This window comes from Pseudorasbora parva, chromosome 8 (assembly GCF_024679245.1).
Source record: "Pseudorasbora parva isolate DD20220531a chromosome 8, ASM2467924v1, whole genome shotgun sequence".
NCBI lineage: Eukaryota > Metazoa > Chordata > Actinopteri > Cypriniformes > Gobionidae > Pseudorasbora > Pseudorasbora parva.
In genome coordinates this window covers 4087410-4105893 of record NC_090179.1, presented here as the reverse complement: position 1 = coordinate 4105893, position 18484 = coordinate 4087410, and the positions used below count along the sequence as shown (strand labels likewise).

The 18484-nt window shown below is 39.3% G+C and overlaps 1 long non-coding RNA gene across 2 annotated transcripts in view; it reads left to right on the top strand.

Annotated features, from left to right (window-relative positions):
* LOC137084050 (uncharacterized) overlaps nucleotides 1-16822 on the top strand; it is a 648504-nt gene extending 631682 nt beyond the window's left edge. Inside the window, exons 1-3 of one of the 2 annotated variants that reach the window (XR_010906686.1) lie at nucleotides 14389-14599; nucleotides 15035-15150; nucleotides 15985-16822. This is a non-coding gene — a long non-coding RNA (uncharacterized lncRNA). Of the gene's footprint in view, nucleotides 1-14388; nucleotides 14600-15034; nucleotides 15151-15984 lie in introns of those variants that run through there. The other variant, XR_010906687.1, reaches the window with a different exon arrangement.
* Nucleotides 16823-18484: the final 1662 nt, after the last annotated feature.

The following is an 18484-nucleotide window of genomic DNA, read 5'->3' as shown; positions in this document are numbered from 1 at the left end:
CACTCAGTTTCAGTCAATCTCATGTCAATCTTGAGTACCTATAGAGTAGTATTGCATCCTTCATATCTCCGAAAAGTCTTTAGTTTTATCATATTTATAAAAGAAATATGGGCTGTACCGAGTCTTTCCGGAAAAAACGAGCGCCTGGAGGCGTATCGTGTGGGCGGAGCTAAAGAATGACAATCGCGCAAAGCGGTGACGTCCTCAAGCGTGGAGAAACCCATCGCTATCTCAGCTAATACAGATAATGATCCACAATCAAATCTGAGGGAGAAATAAATTGAACAGGAGAAACGGCAACATCAGGACGTCCGTCTCTGTGGTATGGACTGTATTTAGTGGCCTGTCAACATTTGTGTGTTTACTCGCAGTGTATGAGGACATGATTCGGTTTATGGACTATTGTATGCGACTAGACCTTAGAAGTAGCAAGCAAAACGGTTTTGCACGTCAGACTAGTGTAACGTTATACAGAGAACAGCAATGGAGTCCGTTAGCACATTTGAATGACGAAGCACGCGATCGTGTCGTTTACTGATGTTTACTCACGCGACGGTAGCCAACAGCACAGACATTTGAAGCAGTTTTACTCACCGGCTGCTTCCAAAGCAGGACCGAACCTTTATCGCTGCGACCGCTCCGTCAAAAACACACTTCTTTGGTATGATTTGGTGAAGTTCTGTGACAGCAGTGGCGTGTAAATCCATTTTGAGACGCGACTGAAACGATGTTGTGAAGCTTCCCGTCATTTCTGCGTTCAAATCGGTTCAAATGCAGCGCTGCCTTCCCAGAATGCTGTGCTGAAGCGTTGAAGTCGCTCGACGTCACCCATAGCAATAAAGAGAAGCGCGGCGCCACATAAGTGTTCACAGACGACTGGATCTGCATCTGAGAGACTGTTTACGGCGTGCTCTAGTCACGCGCGCGCACCCTACCGGGAGAAGAGCCCGTACGGCCCATACAAGGACCTTCCGCTCTAGCGTCAAGTCGACCCATACTCGAAAAAAACTTGTGAGAAACCGGAAGGAGTATTTTTGACACAGAAATACTCCATCAAACGTCCAACATTAGTTTTTGAAACTTTGTCTATGTTTAGGATGGGAATCCAAGTCTTTAACAGTGTAAAGAGCTCAGTATGCATGAAACAGCATTTCACCCCCCCCTTTAAGCATGCAAAGAAATGTCCCATAAGACATTCCAAATTCCTCGGACTCCTTTCTGGGATAATGAGTTCGGTGTGACTGAGATTAAAATAGTCTATTTCACTCAAGTGTTTCTGTTTTGTGTAAGTTATCACGGGACAGAGATGAACCAGACAATAGTGATTATACATTTGGCCAGTGCAGGACAATGCTTTAATTGTTTTATTTTTATTATGTTTACAAGTATGTATGTATTTATGTATGCATTGCATTTGCATTTTACACACATCAGTCTTATGCTTTACTCTGTGTATGGAGAACACCTGACCAACTTTTTTCAGCCCTAGGTTCAGTGACGGAACTAGACTTTTATACATGAGGTGGCCAAGTCTTGTTTAGGGGGTCCATAGACTGTGAACGTATGTGTAATACTTATATGTTGACCAATGTAACATTTTATTATAATAAATAAGCAACAAAAATTTAAGTTACTTGTGAAATTTCACAATTCTCGATTCCAACTAATATGTATAACATGACTGAATACAAATGGACTGTCAGCAATAAAGTAAGAACATTGCTAATAATGAAGTGCTTGAAGTTTCAGAGTCTAACAGTAGTTCAGGTACAGAAATTGAATAATCAAAATAAAAAACTGCATAAACTTCACTGTATAAATTAAATATAGATTAAGGCATTTTGTAACTGCTGATGGGCAGACAGGCTTCGTCAAACACTGAAACAGTTGAAGCAAATGTGGCGTTTGGTGTCAAAGCTTCCACTCAATCTGACGCCCGTCTCCACGGCGACCCCTGCTGGTCAAAACAGTGCAAATGCAACAAAACCCAGGCCAAACATGCATTAAACACCTTTTACAAATAAAGTGCAAATGTTTATTGAAAGTAAAATCTTTCAAATGCAATTAACTAATGATCTAATAAAATGAAATATTAAGTGTCTAAATGTTCTATCAATTGTCAGGGCTTGTTTTATTTGTTCCATGAATGGCTCAGTTAAACAGGCCAATACGAGACTGTTAACTATCATTATTTTTATTTATTTATAATAATGTCTAATTAAAATGCATACAAATGTATACATCTGAGCAGAGATCAGACAGACACTTGTTCAAAGGTTCTCAGTAATAAATAAGCAACAAAAATTTGAGTTACTTGTGAAATTCTCATGATTTAGGGTTCACAGAGACAGGGCCATGCACAGACATTTAAAAGGGTTAGTTCATACCCGAGACAGCTCAACACGCAGCAAATAAAGAAACATCTTCATCAATTTGACAATACGCGCGCTACAAAAGTTCACAACACATGCAAATACAAAAACACACCGCAAATCCTCACAACACATGCAAATACAAAAACACACCGCAAAACCTCACAACACATACAAATACAAAAACACACTGCAAATCCTCACAACACATACAAATACAAAAACACACCGCAAATCCTCACAACACATACAAATACAAAAACACACCGCAAATCCTCACAACACATACAAATACAAAAACACACCGCAAATCCTCACAACACATGCAAATACAAAAACACACCGCAAATCCTCACAACACATACAAATACAAAAACACACCGCAAATCCTCACAACACATGCAAATACAAAAACACACCGCAAATCCTCACAACAAATGCAAATACAAAAACACACCGCAAATCCTCACAACACATACAAATACAAAAACACACCGCAAATCCTCACAACACATACAAATACAAAAACACACCGCAAATCCTCACAACACATACAAATACAAAAACACACGGCAAATCCTCACAACACATACAAATACAAAAACACACGGCAAATCCTCACAACACATACAAATACAAAAACACACCGCAAATCCTCACAACACATACAAATACAAAAACACACCGCAAATCCTCACAACACATACAAATACAAAAACACACCGCAAGTCCTCACAACACATACAAATACAAAAACACACCGCAAATCCTCACAACACATACAAATACAAAAACACACCGCAAATCCTCACAACACATACAAATACAAAAACACACCGCAAGTCCTCACAACACATGCAAATACAAAAACACGCCGCAAATCCTCACAACACATGCAAATACAAAAACACACCGCAAGTCCTCACAACACATGCAAATACAAAAACACACCGCAAATCCTCACAACACATGCAAATACAAAAACACACCGCAAGTCCTCACAACACATGCAAATACAAAAACACACCGCAAATCCTCACAACACATGCAAATACAAAAACACACCGCAAATCCTCACAACACATGCAAATACAAAAACACACCGCAAATCCTCACAACACATGCAAATACAAAAACACACCGCAAATCCTCACAACACATACAAATACAAAAACACACCGCAAATCCTCACAACACATACAAATACAAAAACACACCGCAAATCCTCACAACACATGCAAATACAAAAACACACCGCAAATCCTCACAACACATGCAAATACAAAAACACACCGCAAATCCTCACAACACATGCAAATACAAAAACACACCGCAAATCCTCACAACACATGCAAATACAAAAACACACCGCAAATCCTCACAACACATACAAATACAAAAACACACCGCAAATCCTCACAACACATGCAAATACAAAAACACACCGCAAATCCTCACAACACATGCAAATAAAAAACACACCGCAAATCCTCACAACACATGCAAATACAAAAACACACCGCAAGTCCTCACAACACATGCAAATACAAAAACACACCGCAAATCCTCACAACACATGCAAATACAAAAACACACCGCAAATCCTCACAACACATACAAATACAAAAACACACCGCAGATCCTCACAACACATACAAATACAAAAACACACCGCAAATCCTCACAACACATGCAAATACAAAAACACACCGCAAATCCTCACAACACATGCAAATACAAAAACACACCGCAAATCCTCACAACACATGCAAATACAAAAACACACCGCAAATCCTCACAACACATGCAAATACAAAAACACACCGCAAATCCTCACAACACATGCAAATACAAAAACACACCGCAAATCCTCACAACACATGCAAATACAAAAACACACCGCAAATCCTCACAACACATGCAAATACAAAAACACACCGCAAATCCTCACAACACATGCAAATACAAAAACACACCGCAAATCCTCACAACACATGCAAATACAAAAACACACCGCAAATCCTCACAACACATGCAAATACAAAAACACCCCGCAAATCCTCACAACACATGCAAATACAAAAACACACGGCAAATCCTCACAACACATACAAATACAAAAACACACGGCAAATCCTCACAACACATACAAATACAAAAACACACGGCAAATCCTCACAACACATACAAATACAAAAACACACGGCAAATCCTCACAACACATACAAATACAAAAACACACCGCAAGTCCTCACAACACATACAAATACAAAAACACACCGCAAATCCTCACAACACATACAAATACAAAAACACACCGCAAATCCTCACAACACATACAAATACAAAAACACACCGCAAGTCCTCACAACACATGCAAATACAAAAACACACCGCAAATCCTCACAACACATGCAAATACAAAAACACACCGCAAATCCTCACAACACATGCAAATACAAAAACACACCGCAAATCCTCACAACACATGCAAATACAAAAACACACCGCAAATCCTCACAACACATACAAAAACAAAAACACACCGCAAATCCTCACAACACATACAAATACAAAAACACACCGCAAATCCTCACAACACATGCAAATACAAAAACACACCGCAAATCCTCACAACACATGCAAATACAAAAACACACCGCAAATCCTCACAACACATGCAAATACAAAAACACACCGCAAATCCTCACAACACATGCAAATACAAAAACACACCGCAAATCCTCACAACACATACAAATACAAAAACACACCGCAAATCCTCACAACACATGCAAATACAAAAACACACCGCAAATCCTCACAACACATGCAAATAAAAAACACACCGCAAATCCTCACAACACATGCAAATACAAAAACACACCGCAAGTCCTCACAACACATGCAAATACAAAAACACACCGCAAATCCTCACAACACATGCAAATACAAAAACACACCGCAAATCCTCACAACACATACAAATACAAAAACACACCGCAGATCCTCACAACACATACAAATACAAAAACACACCGCAAATCCTCACAACACATGCATATACAAAAACACACCGCAAATCCTCACAACACATGCAAATACAAAAACACACCGCAAATCCTCACAACACATGCAAATACAAAAACACACCGCAAATCCTCACAACACATGCAAATACAAAAACACACCGCAAATCCTCACAACACATGCAAATACAAAAACACACCGCAAATCCTCACAACACATGCAAATACAAAAACACACCGCAAATCCTCACAACACATGCAAATACAAAAACACACCGCAAATCCTCACAACACATGCAAATACAAAAACACACCGCAAATCCTCACAACACATGCAAATACAAAAACACACCGCAAATCCTCACAACACATGCAAATACAAAAACACACCGCAAATCCTCACAACACATGCAAATACAAAAACACACCGCAAATCCTCACAACACATGCAAATACAAAAACACACCGCAAATCCTCACAACACATGCAAATACAAAAACACACCGCAAATCCTCACAACACATGCAAATACAAAAACACACCGCAAATCCTCACAACACATACAAATACAAAAACACACCGCAAATCCTCACAACACATACAAATACAAAAACACACCGCAAATCCTCACAACACATGCAAATACAAAAACACACCGCAAATCCTCACAACACATGCAAATACAAAAACACACCGCAAATCCTCACAACACACGCAAATACAAAAACACACCGCAAAACCTCACAACACACACAAATACAAAAACACACCGCAAAACCTCACAACACACGCAAATACAAAAACACACCGCAAAACCTCACAACACACGCAAATACAAAAACACACCGCAAAACCTCACAACACACGCAAATACAAAAACACACCGCAAAACCTCACAACACACGCAAATACAAAAACACACCGCAAAACCTCACAACACACGCAAATACAAAAACACACCGCAAATCCTCACAACACACGCAAATACAAAAACACACCGCAAATCCTCACAACACACGCAAATACAAAAACACACCGCAAATCCTCACAACACACGCAAATACAAAAACACACCGCAAATCCTCACAACACATACAAATACAAAAACACACCGCAAAACCTCACAACACATACAAATACAAAAACACACGGCAAATCCTCACAACACATACAAATACAAAAACACACGGCAAATCCTCACAACACATACAAATACAAAAACACACCGCAAAACCTCACAACACATACAAATACAAAAACACACCGCAAATCCTCACAACACATACAAATACAAAAACACACGGCAAATCCTCACAACACATACAAATACAAAAACACACGGCAAATCCTCACAACACATACAAATACAAAAACACACGGCAAATCCTCACAACACATACAAATACAAAAACACACGGCAAATCCTCACAACACATACAAATACAAAAACACACCGCAAATCCTCACAACACATGCAAATACAAAAACACACCGCAAATCCTCACAACACATGCAAATACAAAAACACAGCAAATCCTCACAACACATACAAATACAAAAACACACTGCAAATCCTCACAACACATACAAATACAAAAACACACGGCAAATCCTCACAACACATGCAAATACAAAAACACACGGCAAATCCTCACAACACATGCAAATACAAAAACACACCGCAAATCCTCACAACACATGCAAATACAAAAACACAGCGCAAATCCTCACAACACATGCAAATACAAAAACACAGCGCAAATCCTCACAACACACGCAAATACAAAAACACAGCGCAAATCCTCACAACACACGCAAATACAAAAACACACCGCAAATCCTCAAAACACACGCAAATACAAAAACACACCGCAAATCCTCACAACACACGCAAATACAAAAACACACCGCAAATCCTCACAACACATGCAAATACAAAAACACACCGCAAATCCTCACAACACATGCAAATACAAAAACACAGCGCAAATCCTCCCAACACATGCAAATACAAAAACACAGCGCAAATCCTCCCAACACATGCAAATACAAAAACACAGCGCAAATCCTCCCAACACATGCAAATACAAAAACACACCGCAAATCCTCAAAACACATGCAAATACAAAAACACACCGCAAATCCTCACAACACATGCAAATACAAAAACACACCGCAAATCCTCACAACACATACAAATACAAAAACACACCGCAAATCCTCACAACACATACAAATACAAAAACACACCGCAAATCCTCTCAACACATGCAAATACAAAAACACACCGCAAATCCTCACAACACATACAAATACAAAAACACACCGCAAATCCTCACAACACATACAAATACAAAAACACACCGCAAATCCTCACAACACATACAAATACAAAAACACACCGCAAATCCTCACAACACATACAAATACAAAAACACACCGCAAATCCTCACAACACATACAAATACAAAAACACACCGCAAATCCTCACAACACATACAAATACAAAAACACACCGCAAATCCTCACAACACATACAAAAACACACCGCAAAACCTCTCAACACATACAAATACAAAAACACACCGCAAAACCTCACAACACATACAAATACAAAAACACACCGCAAATCCTCACAACACATACAAATACAAAACACACCGCAAATCCTCACAACACATGCAAATACAAAAACACACCGCAAATCCTCACAACACATACAAATACAAAAACACACCGCAAAGCCTCACAACACATACAAATACAAAAACACACTGCAAATCCTCACAACACATACAAATACAAAAACACACCGCAAGTCCTCACAACACATACAAATACAAAAACACACCGCAAATCCTCACAACACATACAAATACAAAAACACACTGCAAATCCTCACATACGCATAAACGTCCCAATATGGCCCAACTGTAAAAAAGTGGGAAGCTTAAGTTCCAGTCCAATGCCAGTTGTTTGTGCCTTTTTACTACCTGTATTTGTCCACAAATTGAGCATATTAAAAACATTTTCAAACTGTATCTAAAAGTTGGCCTCTTCTTAATTTCTTTGTTACTGCTGCTAATATATTTTTATGTTTAAGATTTGTGGATTTCTGCATTCCTAATGACACTGTTCTCTTTTCCCTTCAGGCCCAGGAACTGTGTCACATGAACTCACAGAGGCAGGCCTAATCCAGCAATAATTCTCTGAGGGCCACACATATGATGTGATACTTGGTTTTCTTAAAACAAAGCATAACATTTTCCTGAGTCTGAGCACCTTAAAGAGAAGGCTAAGGAATGCAGGCCTAACAAGGAGAACAGACTATACTCCCATTGGCACTGTGGATGCAGCTATTACACATGAACTGACTGGCTCTGGTCAGCTTTTAGGCTACAGAGCTCTGTGGCAGACATTGTGACAGAAGTATTACCTAACAGTTAAATAACTCTAATAACGACCCAGTGGTAATTGCTTACTATTACCTCCAGTGTGTATCTGGCTTCCAGCTTCCAGCTCGCCTTCGCACAGACTGTAGGACAGAAAATTGGCACTATGTCAGCCATTCATTGTGCATTAAGAGCACAGCAAACAGATGACTTTGCTGGAGCCCACAGTCCCATTTATGGCACATCAACGGCAAATCAAAAGTTGGTGGTCCTTTTTCAGAAAGCAAAGGTACAAGCCTTTTAAGATAATAAAAATGTAATTCAATTTAGTAATTTTAGTACTATTTAGTCACTTTTTGTCACATGACAGAGGATTTCAGTTGTTAACAACATTTATTATATGTGAATAACACTAGATTAAAATATAATGAAAATCTTTTTTCTTGATTCTCTCTCTCTCTCTCTCTCTCTCATATATTATATATATATATATATATATATATATATATATATATATATATATATATATATATATATATATATATATATATATATATATATATATATACACACACACACACGCACTCCTGAACAAAATCTTAAGACCAGGGGATTCATTGCAAGTTTTACACATTTCGCACTAGTGGATCATAACCGTGTTGTAAGTGCTGATTCAAAATGCCAAAAGAAGACACAGGAGCAAGAGACAAAAAATAGAGAGTAGGCAATTTATTGAAAACTGCATTTAAACTCAAACAGGCCGTTCAACAGCTGATCATAGCCCAAAAATAAATGCACAACAGTACTAAAAGTGTCAAAAAAGGACTCAGTAGTGAGTAGCCCCACCGTTCTTGTTGATCACTTCAAAAACTTGTTTCGGCATGCTTGATGCGACTGTTTCCAGGAGGCTGGTGGGAACGTTGCTCCATGTGGTGAAGATGGCTTCACGAAGGGCATCCACGGTCTGGAACCGACGTCCATTTTTGTAAACTTCCCTTGGCATCCATCCCCAAATGTTCTCAATGGGATTTAGATCAGGGGAACACGCACACAGCAAAATCCTCAGTGTTAAATGAACACTGCTGGTGTTTATATGAGTCCACTATGAGTCCACACTCAGAGTGTTAAAAAGTAACACCAAATCAGTGTTGAAGTTAATGAGATAATTAAGTGATTGAGAATTAATGATGCACACCTGCTGTTAATAAGCTGTTACATGATGATAACAAGCAGATGCTCTAAAGGAAAGAGAAACACAAGAACTACAACTGAATTTAGCCACAGCCTTAGATGAAATCAACTGAAGATAAAAGAAGACATTAAATCTCTGAAGATCTCATCAGAGGATTAAACAACTCCACAAACAGCATTGCCAGCTTCACACATTACTAACCAGACTGACTTTATTTCTGATATACATCTACATAAGCACTTATTGAGAATTAATAGTTTTTTATGTCACCATTATGGTGATCAGTGTTTCCTTTAGTTGGGCAGTTGGATAACTTTTTAATGTTAGTGTTTCTCTGACTGCTGTATTAGGGTTTGCTATATGGCAAGAAAAGCAGAGAAAACACAATCAGATGCTGTCAGCTGCTTGATGATCAGAATATGATCATTGCGTAGTGGCTTAATTAGCTGATCTTGTGACTGAGTATGAGCAATATAACATCAACCTTGTTTTATTCTAGAAAACATCCAACATAGTTTTAACCAGAAAAGTTGAATACATTTTAAAACAAATTGTACATTATAGCACTTTGAACTCCTGCAAGATTTACTCAGACACAGACATCAAGAATCACCCTATGAATCTCAACAATGGTGACATGCTTAATGCCACAATGCATTCTTCGTTCAGAAATTTGTTTCTGTGTCTTACCCGCTCGCTTGAGGGTGTCAATGATGGCCTTCTGGACAGCAGTCAGGTCGGCAGTCTTACCCATGATTGCAGTTTTGAGTAATGAACCAGGCTGGGAGTTTTTAAAAGCCTCAGGAATCTTTTGCAGGTGTTTAGAGTTAATTAGTTGATTCAGATGATTAGGTTAATAGCTCATTTAGAGAACCTTTTCATGATATGCTAATTTTTTTAGAAAATTTGGGGTTTTCATGAGCTGTATGCCAAAATCATCAGTATTAAAACAATAAAAGACCTGAAATATTTCAGTTGGTGTGCAATTCATCTAAAATATATTAAAGTTTGATTTTTATCATTACATTAAGGAAAATAATGAACTTTTATCACATTTGCTTATTTTTTGAGAAGGACCTATATATATATATATATATATATATATATATATATATATATATATATATATATATATATATATATATATATATATATATATATATATATATGTGTGTGTGTGTGTATGTATATACACTCCTGAACAAAATCTTAAGACCAGGGAATCCATTGCAAGTTTTACAGATTTTGCACTTGTGGATCATAACCGGGTTGTAAGTGCTGATTCAAAATGCCAAAAGTAGAAACAGGAGCAAGAGACAAAAACTAGAGAGTAGGCAATTTATTGAAAACTGCATTTAAACTCAAACAGGCCGTTCATCAGCTGATCAAAAGTTTAAGACCATAGCCATAAAAAGGTCAAATCTGCACAAAAATATGGCTTTCATGTCATTGTCCTTCAAGCAGTCATACTGTCAAGATCTCCTGATGGCAAAGGCAAAAAGGCTTTCTCTCTTTGAACATGGCAGGATTGTTGAGCTGTACAAGCAAGGCCTTTCGCAACGCGCCATCGCTGCTGAGGATGGACGCAGTAAGACTGCGAGTTTCGGGACAAAAAAGTCAAGTGGTAGACCCAAAAATATTTCACCTGCACTGATCCGCAGGATCCGACGGGTTGTCCGTGAAGACACCGGTCGATCCTCAACCCAAATTAAGGCCCTTACTGATGCTGACTTCAGCTCCATAAGACGTCATCTGCTAGAGAAGGGCTTCAAGAAAAAAAACGTCTTCAAAGGCCAAGTCTCCTCCCACGACAAAAACTTGCCTGTTTAGAATTTGCAAGACGAGACGAGAAAATGTTTAACCTGGACGGTCCTGATGGCTTCCAACGTTACTGGCATGACAAGGAGATCCCACCTGAGATGTTTTCTACGCGGCACTTGAACATGTCCACTATGGTGTCGGACAACACTACAAATGGCCGTCCCTTCAAATAATGCCCTATTTCAAGGTATAGGGGGTCGATTTCAGATTCAGCCCCTGTCGTGGAGACTGAGCAGCCCAACATCTCGATTGAGACAGCGCAGTCTGTCAGGTGTGTGTGCCCGGCCGCCGATCTGTTTGTGACTTGTGTTGGTGAGTTTGTGTGCACATGTATGTTTGAGTGTGTTTTAAGTACAATTACAAAGGAATTCATTGGTTTTGTTTAACCCTGAAACAATTTTCGAGTTGCGTTGTGGTAAAAATAGCTACGGGTAACGCCAGCTGATTGAGGAGTTCAACCACTCTACGTCATCAACCTAGAACGCAAACAAAATGGTGCCGCCCATGGTCCAAATATAAAATCGATTTTTTAAAATAACGTAGATCTTTCATGGGTTTTCTACTACATAATTCAGTAAGAGACATCATTTATGTTATATTAAGCCATACAAGTCTCAACACCAGGGGATCCCTTTAAACCCTTCTTTCATATCATCATTACTATTCTCCTGAACCGCTGTGGGCTAAAATCTAACCCTCAGCGTATTCAAGGAACAGTCGGTACTATCCTGCACGAATTGAAAGAAGAACTGTTCATTGCTGTCAAGCTAGAAGAAATCAGGGGGAAACTTCTGGACGCATCCTGCAAGGATATAGTCTACGACGTCGTTGATCTCTGGGAAGGTCTTTCGATTGTGAATGGCTAGCGATCAAGACTCCTCCAGCATGGTTGCGAACTGCAGCCTAAGGCCGGGGACACACTGCAAGCGTGTCGTGAGCGTCTCGGCTGCGTGGCGTGTCCGTTTTTATTTCGGCTCCCATGTTAACCGGTTAGCGCTTGCATACTGCCTGCGTCAGCCGCGCGGCTCGCGTGCATGCTTCAAATAGAAGAGTCGCCTATTTTTCACGCGACACGCGAGCATGTTGGAAGCGTTTCTAGGCAAAACAGCATAGGAAAAGGAGTTTATATGCCATTTTGACACGAATACATATTAATAAATGACATTTTCATGTGTGAAAGTCTTTAGGTTAACATAAATGCAGAGATAGGCCTACTTGTAATAACAAAAAACAACATAATTATCGTTTTGAAATATTAAACCTGTCAATACAGAACGAAATATTCTGTAGCCTATTTTGCCGTCAATGCCAAATATATGTATGGTCAATAGGCTACTGCCGACGTTGTCTTTGCTGTATCAATAGGCAATATATTTATATTTAACATGAAGTATAGGGCTTCCCAGCAGCAGAGGCGCCGCGTCAGACACGCTTCTGGTGTGCAAAGGCAGAGAAAACGCCAGGCAGCCGCCCCGCGGCTGACACGCAGCAGAAACGCCACGCTTGCAGTGTGTCTCCGGCCTTAAGAGTTGTGTGGAATTCATGTTTAAAGATCATTACAGAAACCAGATGAGTAATCTGATGCATAAGATTATTGCGGATGCATCCAACCCCGGTTTTCAAATTGACACCTACACAACAAGGCGTGAAGTGAATCTCAAGAAAAATATGGTGTTAATTAGAGGAATGCCTAATTCATGGGACGATTTGACGGACAAATGCGCTGATGGTACCAAACCACCCGATGTAATGATGAAAGAGGTTCTAGATATGCTGTTTCAATCGCAGTCTGAGATTGGAATCACAGACCTGTTGTGTTCCTGTACCTATGTGGCAGACGTATGTTCGACACTGATATTGAGTACACGAGGATATTGAGTATGATGAAAATGACTTAATTGACAAGACAAGAAAAGACAAAATTGACGTAATGGAAAACATTGTCGAGAAAATTGTCGTAAAGTTTATCGATTACATCCTCGCCCAAAACATGATGGCATGCAGAGATTTTATTTTCTGGTTAGACTTTCATTGATGTCATGATTACCATCATTACTTTTTACTAGCCATTATATCCTGTAACAATATTATATTCGTTTTTTAACTTACTTTGTATCCCGTAAGTTATTACTTAGATGTTACTATTAGGGCTGGGCGATATGGAGCAAATATATATCTCGATATCTTCACAGGAAAAATAACCCCCTAAAACTACAGCAAAAACAAATATGCCAAATACCACAAAATCTTTTTTTTCTTTTTTTTTTTATTGAAGTGCAAAGAGGTAGCCAGTTCATGTAGGAACAAAGTGCTTTTGCGACATTTAAAAAAAAAAACTCCCTGATTACATAAATAATAATAATTTAACTGTAAAAGAAAATAAATAATATGGCCTTTTCATTTATTTCATGCTTTCAAACAATGAATCAAAGACTCCCTTTTTTACACTTAAAGTAAACAGTAAGCATTTTGCAGAAACACTACTACACTGAATATTGCGCTGGACTGGGGGTTTGACTTTACTAAGCATAATACATTTTGTAATTATTATTCAAAAGTGTTGAATAATAAATTCAATTTTGGGACGTTTTAAATATCCTTTTGAATGTATCTACTGTGCTTCAGCATGACTCCTACCAGTGAATCTGCTGGTGTCAGTCATAAAGAAGTGAAGGAATGGATTATGTGAGTTCAAGATATTTTTGACTTAAATTTTGGAATATTAGTAATAACCAAATAATATTTTCTAGGAAGACACAGGGCATATTTGATGCAGACGAAACAACAGACAAGGTAACAGCACATTCAGTGTGACGGGCTAATTTCAAGTGTTTCCCCCGTATACAGTATCTTTCTGAATAAAATACAGAATAAATGTTTTTCTTAAGTACTAACTGCACCCATAGGATGTGCATTCTGTATTAAGGAACGTTACTGTAAGTAGTGATGTTTAGAAAATAGTGTTTAATGACAATGTCATTCATTTTTGTTAGTTTTGTATGCCTCATTGTTGCCAGAGAAATGCTACTTCATGTGCTCATTGAGGTGCTGTGATCCTGCTTTTGTAAACTTGGGTCTTGTATGTTTGCATTACAAATTCTGGTGGGAACTCATTCTTGTGAAAGCACACATTTGCTGGTTAGACCAGTGTTTCCCAACTCTTTTCCTGGAGGCAAACCAACAGGTAAACATTTTGAATGTCTCCCTTATATGACCTCTCCATTTCAGGCCTTGGAGCAGAGATGTGCAGTTTCGGTCACAGTCCTGCAGAGTTCAGCTCCAACCCTGATCAACTACACCTGAACCAGCTGATCAGCGTCTTCAGGGTTAGTAAGTACAGGCAGGTGAGTTTTTATCAGGAGCTGTCTCATTTCCGAGGCTACATTTGTCGACCAAAAAGAATCAGAGACCTGTAGACAGTAGCTGTGTCTCATTTCGTTTAATTTTGAAGGCTCCGTCCTGTGTAGGATGCAGTATACGGAGTGTCCTCAATCAGAATTGAGATGTCCTTCGTAGGACACACAGGCAGGAAGTATCACGCTGCTATGCCAACACGTTCAGCCTCGTTGTGCTCTCACGCCAGTTATATGAATGAGAAATTATTTATAACTTGAAAATGACTATGAAATGTTTCCCATCTTGTCAGCAATGTACTGTTCTAAACGTTTAAACAAGCACTAAACAGTTGTAATCCTGTTTACCACAACTATCTGTTTGAGGTAATCGAGCTTAAAAAACAAAAACAAGCTTGAACTAATTGCATTTAAACACCACATCAACACTTGCATGTATATCTGGCGAGGTGCCGTCTTTTCATAAAATAAAAAAAAATGACGGTTGTTAACGGCGACGCAAAGAATTGTGGGTTATTCCAGCTGTGAAGGATAGAGCTCATGCACACTCCAAATTCCTGTGAAAGAAGGACTCGTTCAAAGGTCGCATTTGGAGTGTCCTACTCACTTTTATTTTAAAAGAGACGGCCTTATGACGTATGCAGGCTTCAGATGCGACTGCCGGAGAATGCAGCCTTTAAACACGGCTTATCTGGCGATAACGGTTTAATAGGTATTTGATTGCAAAATGCAATAAGAATAGTATTCACATGGATGTGCATGTATGTATACTACTGTTAATAAGGTCATGTAAATCTCGTCACAGTTTTCTTATGAATCCTCTAGGCTACACTGGAAGAGGAAAATGGAGAGAGATGCTTCAAGAAACACACTGGTGCCAGGAGAACCATCTCTAACTCAACATCAACAACATAATCAGCTGGTGGTGGATTTCAGGGGAAAGGACAGAGAACACACCCTGTCACCTTTGACGCCTGTAGGGAGCAGGTCAACAGCTTTAAGTTCACATAACTAAAGATCTCACATGGTTTGCGCACAGCCGCACACATAAGCACGTCAGCACCTCTCTTATACCTCAGGTGCCTGAGGAAGTTTGGAATGAACCCCAGCATCCTTAGACCATTCTGCATCTGCACTGTGGAGAGCATCAAGAACACTTGGTAGATAAACTGCACTGCAGGTGACCTACAAACCACATTGTAGGAGTTGAGCTTCCCTCCGTCCAGACGGTGTATAAAGCCCAGAGGATCATCAGTGACTCCTGCCACCCGAGCCACGGACTGCTCTCTCTGCAGCACCAGTCCCACACAAGCCGACTGAGGAATGGCTTCTTTTTCTTTTAGGCTATCAGGCCTGCTAAACAACCCGAACTGATGTGCCTTACAACCCCACTCTATGCTATGCCATACACTGCACTTTAGACTCCACACTTTACACAATTTCAACCAAACGTGAACCTAATGTATTATGCACTGCACTTTTAACACCATCAATTCTGCCATCACCTACTTCTCAACCCGCTGTTCCTCTGTAACTGTACAATGTGTAAAATTGGATGCTGAACACTAGTGGTGGTAGGAAAGACCCCTGACATGGTTGTAAAGCACTTTGGGTGTACATCAGTTCATATGAAACCACTGTGCCTCATTCATTCATTCATCTTATTATGCATTGTGTGTATAATATGTACATTATTTATTGTGTATAATGTGTATTGTTAAGTATGTCCAATTGTATTCTGCACTGCTCTCAGACTTTCGCTTACCACAGTGCATGTGCTGTTGCTTATGTGACAATAAAAGTGATTAGATCTGAAAAACACACACAACCAGGTTTCTGAAGTGACATGTGCCAGTTGCTGGAGAAGTGATTCTTTATTTATTCTGTCTTTATAGTTCCACTCTTAAATTCACTCTCAATAAAACATAGTTAACATTTTGTGACTAGCTCAGTGTTTCTGAATTACACCATGAATCAATTTGTGGGATGTGTTTGAAACTCATCACACTTTGTTTTTTTTCTAACAACCTACCAAATTCAACATATAGCAATGAACGATATACATATATTTTGTTTATAAAAAGTCAGCTAGCCTATCTACTATAGCAAGATTTAATCATTTAATATCACAATTATGATAAGGCTGATATTCATTAAATCACTCGTTCTATATTTGCCTTGCTTCCGGTGGCTAAAAGCGACAGGTACCGCCTACTTCTGGTAGTAAACGGCAGCCGACGTCCGGTTTTAGTGGCAGGTACTGTCGGCTGCCATTGGCAGCAACTTCCTGCTGCCAGCTGCCGATTTTTCGCTGAACCCCTTCTCCTGATTTTGTCATAACACCACTTCCTGTTAAATTTGTATCAAAATTCAAACAGTGATGTTTGTCATGAGTTTGACAAAATTCAAACTCATCATGCGGATCATGTAGGCTACACATGAGCTGAGTTTCACTTCTTTTCCAGTTACAGAACGAAATATGAATGTCAGAAGGTAGGCTATATGATAATATGATACAGTACAACTTACAGAAGAGCACCGCGTGTCTCAGGACACCCGGGATGTCGCGTTTTTCCCTCTTGGTTAAAACATGAATAGACCTATTCATAATCCCGTGATAAAGCTGACAAAACAATAATAGTAATGATATTGCAATACTTTTTAAATGTTTTCAAATGATATGCGATCATTTTGACATTTTAACCGAAAACCATGCAATCAGTTAGACACAAATCATAAACTGGCATGATTGCGACCGCGTCTCGCACCAGTAGTGTCAGTCACCTGACTGTGGGTGAAACTTGCGATTGGAACTATGATGAACATTAATATTTCATTATGAATTTTAGCAAGCAGTTGTGTTAGAAGGAAAACATGGTCTCTAAACTGAGTCCTGAACAACGTGCGCGCTTGTCAACATTATAACTAATCCTCACCTGGTTGCGGAAGCAGCCGTGTTCAATGAGACGACACGCGAGGGGAGGGGGAACAAAAGCAAGGGGCGGGAGGCGCGCGAGCGGGGGCGAGCACAGCACAGGGAAGGCAAACAAGCAAAGTGGCGGAATCAGAATTAAATATAAACAATATATCGATATATACGATATGAACAAATATATATCTCGATATATTTTAAATATCGAGATATCGCCCACCCCTAGTTACTATATTAACATCATTGTATCTGTTTTTTATGTACTTGGATTGTTAGAAAGGCCGAGTTCAATGCGCATACTCTGCTTTCAGTCAGTCGTCATCAGCCGAGAGAGCAGAAGGTGCGAGTTGGACTGTGTGTACAAAGTGTGCGTCAATAAATAAATGTAAGTTG